The sequence below is a fragment of the Petaurus breviceps genome, unplaced genomic scaffold (assembly GCF_028583685.1).
Source record: "Petaurus breviceps papuanus isolate PSGF00001 unplaced genomic scaffold, PetGlider_PUasm1.0 90644, whole genome shotgun sequence".
NCBI classification, from domain to species: Eukaryota; Metazoa; Chordata; class Mammalia; order Diprotodontia; family Petauridae; genus Petaurus; species Petaurus breviceps.
The window spans coordinates 3,740,700-3,748,957 of record NW_027187298.1 but is presented as its reverse complement, the minus strand read 5'-3'; positions in this window follow the sequence as shown (position 1 = coordinate 3,748,957).

Here is an 8,258-nt window from a genome sequence, read left to right as displayed (position 1 = left end):
GACCAGTTTCCAATAGCTAGCAGGGCCTTGAGGAGAATGGTAAACTTTGCCTTAAGGAGTAGTAAGTAAGAAGGAGTGTTTCTGGGGAAGGTGGACTTGGGAAGGATGTCTACATCTGTGGCTGGAAGGAGTGAGTTAGGAGCAAATGGGGGCAGCTGGAGACTATACATCATAGGAAGCAAGAAGACTATTCTACTAGTAACCCAGGGAAGATGAAAAATAGACAGGAGAGGAATACAAATACTACCTATTTTACAATTTCGCCTAAGGCCAGCCCAGTTTATATGCAAAGGTAATTAATCCCTGGGAGTAGGAAGGTGAGGTTTCCCAGGATTGCTCCCTATTCCAATGTAATGAACTCTTGTAGTTAAAATAGTCTCAAAGGAAAAGGACCCCCTCCCCACTTTCCGGTGAAACCCAGGTTCTGCTGGGAAGCCCCAGGCACGGAGCAGAAAAGCAAAAAGACCAGAATGCTAACTCTTTTCTCCTTGCTAGGAGCTAGTTGGAAGAGAGGGAGTTTGTAGTCCTAACTCCATTAAGACATGTTTCCCAAGGCAGAACCTGAATTTCTCTTTACCCTTTTAAAATAAACTCTCCAACAGCTGCATTAACCTATACGGTTCCCTCCTAACTAATGTAACTAGCCAGATTGGGAAGTTTTTCTTTCTTTTCTTTCTCTGTAATGTTTAATCTATCTTCTGGTAGAACAATTCATTTTATACCCCTATAAGAAAATCACTTGTACTTTTGACCCCAAACTCCCTATAACAGAGAGGGCTGATATTCAGTACAAACATTTTACTAGGCAAGGAGACCTGGAACACCACTTGCTTCCAAAGAACCAAAGGTGAACATCGCACGGAGGGCAATGGAAAGGGACATGGAGAGCGTCAGCAGGCTGCGACTTATCACCAACTAGGAATTTTGAAGAAGAGCAAGAATAAAGGGGGTCATCAAAGAAATTGTTTGAATATTTTCTGATTGTATGGCAACAGAAAGAGATGGTGGGTGGATGACCAATGTACTCTGAGAGTGTCCTTTCAGTGTCAGGAGAAATCAAGGAAGCTCTCCCATATGTTGGGTGGGCCCCTTTTGGTGAACTTTTAGGGGGACACGAATGAAAGGTATACAGGACGGGCAGGCACTAAGAAGATGCAAACTGCATCATTAGAGGGAAATCACCAATTGAGCAACTCACAGATCCACTTGAGCTTTTTGAGTATCAGCATTAGTTGCCTTTTATGTGTCCCTTACTGTCGAAATTCCACATCCAGAAAAACTTGAGGCTATGATCATATGATTAGATTGGTGATGACTTGTATGATACGATGATCTAGAAAAAATGCTGTTTTGGATCCTGACACTTTTAGCTTTATAACCAGGGGCAAATCCCTGAACCTTTTAGCTGCAATTATCTTTTGTATAAAATGGGAATGATAATGTCTATTTCCCTCACAGGGTTATTGTGTGGAAAGTGCTTATGAACCTTAAAGGTCTGTAGAAATAGGAATTAATATTATTATTCAATTCTTTACTGCCCTTTCTTTGAAAGTGACAGACTTGAGTTAAGTAGCATTCACAGGTACCAGAAGAGATTTCTATTTTCTCTAAGGTAAAGGCCAAAGAAATAAGATAAAGATGAAAGGAAAGACAAAGAACATTTGGTAGAGGAGAAAAAAGGAAGAATGAAGAAAGTAGTAGTAGGTGAGTAAATGTCATTGTTTTTCAGGGAGTTGGGGGAATAATAAGTAATTTAGGGCTGGAGAGAAATTGTGGTACAGTGGAAAGAGGCAGAATTTGAAGTTTAGAAGGATTTTCTTTCAAGTCCTAGCTTCTCTATTTACTGGTCCTAAATGAACCTAGGCAAGGTATTTAACCTCTTGGGACTGTTTCCTCATTTATAGAATGAAAGCGTTAGTAAGGTGTGTAAGATCCATAAGGTCTGATACATCTGTGAGGCTATGATTCTGTTGATCCTACTGTGTGACTAAGACAAATGTAGTTTTAACAAACATTATATTCATGATTTTGAATAAGTCAATTGGCCTATGGAGGTTTCAGTTTCTTCATTTGTAAAAATGAGAGGTTTGAACTATATGATGTCCCTATTGACCAAGAGGCTATCTATACTCTGGATTAAGTTTTCACCAGTTTTTCATCCTGAAGCCTCCTCCCTCCACCCTCAAAGTCTTGGAATTCACAAATTGAAAGAACAGCACTTCCAATACTGGGTTTGAAAATGTGAATTTGTTCCAATGTGACTGATATATTAGGGAATGATTTGAGTGTACCGTGAATTTTGTGTTTGCTTATGCATGATTTTCTCTGCAAGAAACAGCAAGAATACATAGAAAACTATGTTGTTTCACAATAACTCACAAGCAATAACCTTTCCTACACCTACTTCCACAATCAAATTTGAGGTCTTTTTCAAGGTGAAGTGCCATGGTATGGTCTGCATCTTCCCCCTGCTCTACCTTCCACCATGACCCCAAAGCTGAAGTTGCAGCCCTTTGCCCCTCAGAGAGAAGATTAGACCTTGCCAACCCATGGCCTGTGGCATAGGGCACCCACTATTTGTTGTAATGCTGCAGTATTTCTTAACCATTTCACATGTACAAAACTGTGCTTCTCTTTGTATTAGGTTCCTTTTTTTAATGCCGCTGATGAAGTTTTGGAGTGTGGTACTTCTAACTCCATTTTCCCCTTAAGGCCTGAGTTTTTTATTGCATGTATTTGCATAATGCAGCTATCACATTATAACAGAACTGTCTATCCCAGGGGTAGGGAACCTGTGGCCTTGAGGTCACATATGGCCACCCCTGGTCTATCCCCTCTGCCCCTGCAGCCCCTTTGTCAGACTGAATGTCCACTCTCAGAACCTCTATTTTTGAGGAGAGTGCCCTGGGGCAGCTATATCACTCTTCATTATTCTCCAGGTTGCACTTAAAACTTCCTCCACCATGTTCCTCACTTCAGATGGCTTTCTTGCTTCTTACCACCCTCCACTTCTAAGTTTCCTTTGTTGTGTTATCTTCCCTTATGAGGATACAAACTTATAGTTCCACATAACAAAACAAAATCTTTGAGGACAGGGACTGTCTTTCTACTTGTCTTTGTCTTTCCACTTGCATTTTTACACACACACACACGCACACACACACACACACACACGCGCCCAGCCAGCACTTTGCACAGTGCTTGGCAATAGTAAGCAGTTAAATACTAGTGAACTACTGACCAACTCCCCAATAGCCCTGACATTCTAATACAGCAGTTTGAAGATTGAAGGCCCTAATAGTTTTTTTCTTTACCCTTTGTGTTTACCCTCCCTCCCAATCTATCCTTCATATCGCTGTTTTATCAATCTTCCTTACGCATGTAAATCTAGTAATGCCTAACACTTCATTCAAAAATCTTCAATAGTTTCTTTTCGCCTGTTGAATTGATGTGGAACTCCATTGTCTGGCATTAAAAGCTCTTGCCAGTCTTGGGCTGCCTTACTTTTCTATCCTTATATCAATCTTCTTTACTACTATATGATCCCTAAACACATTCAATGACGTTCTACCTTCATGCCTGCATTCATCCTACCCTTGATCCATAAGAAGCTTCTCTTCATCTTCAAATTTCCTACCCATCCTTTAAAGCCCCTCACTTGCTATCTCCTTCATGAAAAATTCCTGATATCCTGATTGGTGAAGACCTTCCTGCTTGGACTTTACATAGCAATTTTTTTGTCTCCCTGATGTGCAGAGGGTCTTGACAATTTTAGTTCACTTTTAAACTCTTAATAATAGATAAAAGCAGTAAGACTTTGGTGGCATCATATACTTTTCATGTAACATTGTGTATTAAAATTTTATGTTTGTGTCTTCTTCTTCCAGATGGTAAGCTCAAAGATAAACTATATTATCATGGATTTAGAGCTTGAGGGAATCTTTCATCTCATTTAATCCAATTCTAACAATTTATATATAAGGAAACTGAGGTCTAGAAAGATAAAAAAAAAAAAAACTTGTTCAGGTCACACAGAAAGTTCAGTAGCAGGGCAGGGTCTACATCTTATCTTAAATTTGTATCTTTCCCAGTCTCTAGTACCTGCCCTCTATAGGAAATATTGATTGTGTAGTCTTGTATTACTAGGATAGAGTATTGATAAAGAAGAAAGAACATTGGATTAGGAGTCAGGGGACATATATTCTGATTTCTGAGCCACTAGAAAGATGGCTGGGAAGAGTAACTTGGTAGAACTTCTATATTATAAGGGAACTTGGAAATCATGTAATCCAATCAGTAGCTGACCAAAAATCACCCTTATGACATAACAGAAAATCAATCCCCAAGTCACTTGTTGAGAACATTTAGTGAATTGGAGTTCAGTCCATTGTCTTCTTAGGCATCCTCGTCCAGTTTGGGACAGCTCTAATTGTTAGAAAATTTTCCTTGTCTAAAGTTTAAATTTACTTCTTTATAATTTCCACCCATTGTTCCTACTTCTACCAGGTGGGGCCAAATAAAAAGTCTGCTTTCTACATCTTGATGATGTGTCCTATATCCTCCCTATCTGTGTCTTCGCTTTTCTACTCTACACATTCCTGGGTCCTTCAATGGATCCCTATGTGGTAGGATCTCAATGACCTTCATCATTCTCGTTGCTTTTTATCTCATAAATGTCTTTCCAAAAACTGTGGCACTCAGAATTTAACACAATTTTCCATCTGTACATACTCCATATGTATTCTCTGACCAGGGAAGAAATACGCAATATTTTAATTTCTACCATCTGGAACATTTTGCTTTTCACTTAATGCAGATTTTCATTGGATTCACTTTGTTAGTGGACATATCACTGTTGATGAATGATGAGTTTAGAGTCTACTGAAAGCACCAGATAGTTTCCAGATTGTCATTTTACCACCCCTCCCTTACCACATACTTGTGTAGTTTAATTTTTTTAACTCTTCAAGTTTTTACCTTAATCTTACTGAATTTCACCTTATTAGATTCAGTCAAGTGGTCTAGCCTCTCAAGATCTTTTTGAATCCTGCCTCTTGTCATACAATGTTAGCTCTTAACTTTGTGTCCTCTGTGTATTTTATAAGCATGTCATCTTTTTTTATTCACATTATAAATAGAAATATTAAACAGCATATGGGTGTTAACTCTTCTCCTGACACACTAATATTGAACCATTAATGATTAGTCTTTGGGTCTGGCCATTCAAGCTTCACTCAATTTTACAATTACCTAACTCACTGCTGTCCGTGTCTTTCCCCCAAAATAGCATTTGGGGCTTTGTCAAGTATGTTGCTACACTCTCGGTAAACTAAAATTTCCCTGACCAACTGGTCTAGTAACCTTTTCAAAAAAGGAAACAAAGTTAGTCCAGTATGATCTGTTCTTGGTGAAGCCATGCTAACTGTGTGATAACTACTTCCTTTTCTCTATGTACCCTTCCTTTTAATAACAAATGTCAATATTGGAAGGAATTAAAGAGATCTATAAGCATATGAAAAAATTCTCTAAATTACTATTAATTAGAGAAACGCAAATCAAAACATCTCCAAGGTACCACATTTCAACCTGTCAGATGGATGAACGTGACAAAACCAGAAAATGATAAATGATGGAGAGGATGTGGAAAAAAATGGAACACTAATGCATTGTTGGTGGAGTTGTGAACTGACCCAACCATTCTGGAGAGCAATTTGGAACTATGCCCAAAGGGCTATAAAAATGTGCATACCCTTCGACGCAGCAATACTACTTCTAAGGTTGTATCCCAAAGAGATCATACAAGTGGGATAAGTACCCTTATGTACAAAAATATTTGTAGCAGCTCTTTTTATGGTGGCAAAGAATTGGAAATCAAGGGGATGTCCATAAACTGAGGAATGGCTAAACAAGTTGTGATATATGAATTTAATGGAATACTATTGTGCTATAAGACATAAGGATCAGGTGGACTTCATAATAACCTGGAGAGACTTATATAAACTGATGCTGAGTGAGGGGAGCAGAACCAGGGGAACATTGTACACAATTACAGACATATCATAGCAGTGACAACTAACTTTGATAGACTGGGTTCCTCCAGCAATGCAAGGTTATGAGACAGCTCCAAAAGACTCATGACGGAGAAAAGGCTAGCCACATCCAGAGAAAAGAACTACAGAGTCTGAATGCAGATTGAAGCAAACTACTTGCTCTCTCTCTTATGTTTTGATTTGTTTCATTCCTTCTTTCTTGTTGTTCACTCCATTGGTTATAACTCTTCTTTACAACCTGACTAACATTTAATGCAAAGGTATTTGTAGAACCTATATTGGATTGTTTGGGGGAAAGGGAGGAGAGGAAGAGGGAGAAAATTTGGAACTCAAGGAATTGTAGAACTGAATGTTGTAACCTAAAAGTAAATAAATAATTTTTTAAATAATAAAAAAATAAATGTCAGTATTTTGCCAGGAATCAAAGTCAAAATCATTAGCACAGAGTTACAAACTCATTCTCCCCCTCCCTTAAAAAAATATGACATTTGGGGCAGCTAGGTGGCATAGTGAATAGAGCACTGGCCCTGGAGTCAGGAGGACCTGAGTTCAAATATGGCTTCAGACACTTAACACTTACTAGCCATGTGACCTTGGGCAAGTCACTTGACCCCAATTGTCCTGCCTTTCCCTCTCCAAAAAAAAGCCAAAAAAATATGACATTTGCCATTTTCCAGGCTTCTGGTACCTTTCTCATTCTCCACAACCTTTCCAATATCACTCACATTGATTCAGCCTCTGTAGTTTTTAGTACTCTAAGATGTAGTCTCTGACCTTAACTTTCCTCTTCTGCAAAATAAAGGAGTTGAACTTGATGATTTCTAATGGCCCCCTCCAACTCTGAAATCTTAGGTTTCTTTGATTTAGTGCCAGGCCCAATTCAACTCATGCATCTCCCCACTCCCCATCTCAGCTACCACCATAACCCTCCTAGATTCTGGTTCCTACCCAGAGCTCCTCACTTGCTTATAACACTATTTGGAGTCAAACCTAGTCATGTCCAATTAGGGCCAAACTAAATTCCCAGATTAAAAGGGGAAAGGGAATAAAGGTTGAGGGGAAGAGATGGCTCATAGGGAAGATTAGAAATGGGGAGCATTTCAGTTAAATTAAGGCTGTTGGTATCTGATACTGGCCAGAATACTACTGCTGATAGTTTCCAAATGTAAACCCTAGATAATTGTAGTGAGATTGTTTTCAGTGGCTAGCCCTTCCATCTAAAGCCTCCCCCAACCTTTCACCATCCCCATCTCATAACAGCCCCAATTCTCTGACCATCAGCAAATGATATAATAACTAACAGTGCCTGATGGTCTATCTCCCCAGGGATGCCAGCTTTTATAAAAGGCACTATTTTAAGCAGATATGATGATTGCTGCTGGGTTGTGTGTGTTTTAACCATTTTTAGTCTGGGGGGGGGGGATTCTGAGGTTATTTCCTGAATGACACAGCACAAGAAATTGAAAAAAAAAAAGATGAATAGCAAATGATTCCTAGAAAGTTTCCCTTTCTCTGCTTGCAATGTTGAAAGAACAGGAATTATGTAAACAATGATCTGGTAGCAATCAGTTGCTGGACCATATTTGATTAATAAAGATTATAACATTCTCAAACAAAATCTAACGTTCAGAGGTTTCTCACAAAAATGGGCAAGAAAAAAAAGCAAGAAAAAATATAAATATACTACAAAATATTTTATAACAAAAATGCTTTCCAGTATAGAATATATTAAACATAAAAGCCACCTGAAATTATGTAAGGTGTGGTCTAGCCTAGAATAGTAGAAAAAGCATAGGATCTGACATCAGAGGGTTTGAGTTTGAATCTTGGCTCTGCTGCTCACTATCTTCGTGACCTTGGACAAGTTACTGCTCTCAGGGTCCCAGTTTCCTGATCTGTAAAATGAGGATGGCTAATATTCCTTCCAGCTCTACTTCCTCTGAAACTTATGTTTTCTCAGTTCTAATAGTTTCTCGAAGAAAGTTTCTATCCCATAACCTGGTCTGGTTTATTTGGACACTCCCTCCTCCATCCAATTTGTCATGAATCTTCCTAAATAATGGTTAGGATATATTTGGTATGCAACAGGAAGAAAGAAAAGAGTTGCTGCCAGCAGAGTTGGCAGTAATGGAAAAGTGCCAAAGATAACAGGGCAATAGACTAAAAAATGAGACGGGTTCAAATGGAAGCTATGGGATATTGGACAAA